Genomic DNA, 1,895 nt, shown 5'->3' on the forward strand with positions numbered 1-1,895 from the left:
CAGGGGCCTAGCGCCCTCCAGCCTACCCAAGGGAGCTGGAGGGTTTCTCTTTTTCTCTAGCAAGCATGGTATTGGTATTGATTCCACAGTTTTTGAAACAAGACAAGGGAAAAATGAATTTAGATCAGAAAAATGAAGATTCTTTTCCTGTTGTACTTTGCTCAAGGTATTTTCCCCGAAATAAGTTGATAACCATGATGTTAAGAGAGACCTCAAAACAGGGTGACTGAGCACAAGAGGGAACGAAGGAAATGATTGCCCTTTGGTCACAGGGACTGGAGAAAATTCTTTAAATAAAAAGAAAATAAAAAAGAAGATGGGTATTCAACAGCTTCCTATGCTAGTCCTACTCACCTTTGTCCTCTGCTCCTTCTGCTCCTTCATCATCATCTTTATCTTCTTCACCTTCATCCTCTCTCCTTCTTCATCACTATCTTCCAACCCTTCCTCCTCTTCCTCCTCCTCATCTCCTTCTGCCTCTCCGTCTTCAGCTTCATCCATATCAGGAACCAAATAGTACGGCAAATACCATCTTTGATGACCTCTCCTAACTCACCTGCTCTTGCAGCAGAGCAGGCGGTAAGGCAGGTGACGAAGCTCTCTGGCTCCCCCTGCTGCCACTTCCTGCTGCCCTTACTCTCCCTTTGACTTGACTGCTTTCTTGAATCCTTTCCAGATTCCCAGTTGGTTTCAGTGGACTTTGAAGATGGATCACCACTCTGATTCAGATGACTCTTTGGAGAGAACTTTATTTTCAAAGTAAGGATTTTAATCAAAATAAAAATCTATTCTGTGAGCTGATTTAATGTCTTCAAATTCTGTCGTATCCACTCTGGCCAAATAATGCAGAGTCTCTTCATGCCCCCTCCCCAAGCATCACGGACACTTGTGGATGGTTGACAAATGTTGTTACACCAAAATTTGGGATTTTGGTGATCAGTTCTGACCTCTTCTGAAAAAACGGTTGGTGGAGTTTGTTATATTTTTTGTTCTTTCAAAATTCCCTTACTGACTTATTTATTAATTCTATATATTTCATTTTGTACTTCATCAATATGTTCAATTGCTTCTTGCTGTTCCTTTTCCCATTCCAGCATGCTGGAAGAGGCTGATGTGTTCTCACACTTATCTTTTCTTAATAGCTGAGTAATACTCTATTGTGTGAATGTGCCATGCTTTCTTTATCCATTATTTCATTGAGGGACATCTAGGTTGTTTCCAGTTTCTGGCTAATGTGAATAAACCTGCTATGAACAAACTTAAGTAAGTGTCTCTGTAGTTCAGTGGAGCATCCTTTGGGTATAAACCCAAGAGTTACTGGTATAGCTGGGTCTTGAGGTAGTTTTTATTCACAATTTCTAAGAAATTGCCCTACTGTTTTCCAAAGTGGCTGTAGTTTGCACTCACACCAGCAATGGAGGAGTATTCCTCTTGCTACACATCCTCAACAGCTACACTTGTGTTTTTTACCTTATCCACTCTGACCAGTGAACATGGAATCTCAAAGTAATTGTTTTGATTTGCATTTTGCTGATGGTTAAGGGTGTTGAACATTTCTTTAAGTGTTTCTCGGCCATCTGCTGAGAATTCTCTGCTTAGATCTGTATCCCATTTTTAATTGGATTATTTGGTTTCTAATGTCTAGTTTCTTGAGTTCTTTATATATTTTAGATATTAGCCCTCTGTCAGATGTGGAATTGATGAAAACCCTTTACCATTCTGTAGGCCACCATTTGTCCTATTGATGGTGTCTTTTACCTTACAGAAGTTTTTCAGTATCCTGAGATCCCACTTATTTGTTGTCAATATTAGTGTTTCTGGTATCAATGTTCTGTTCAGAAAGCTGTCTCCTATGCTAAGGTTTTCAGAGTATTCCCCACTTTCTCTTCTATCTG

The 1,895-nt window shown here is 39.9% G+C and overlaps 1 pseudogene across 1 annotated transcript; it reads right to left on the reverse strand.

Moving 5' to 3' along the window:
* Positions 1 to 346: 346 nt before the first annotated feature.
* LOC311580510 (protein SET-like) lies at positions 347 to 1,115 on the reverse strand (annotated as a pseudogene). The gene has a single exon. The product of its transcript is annotated as a protein SET-like (transcript).
* Between the last annotated feature and the right edge of the window lie 780 nt (positions 1,116 to 1,895).

Source organism: Acomys minous (genome assembly GCF_964271855.1).
Source record: "Acomys minous genome assembly, chromosome: 13".
NCBI lineage: Eukaryota > Metazoa > Chordata > Mammalia > Rodentia > Muridae > Acomys > Acomys minous.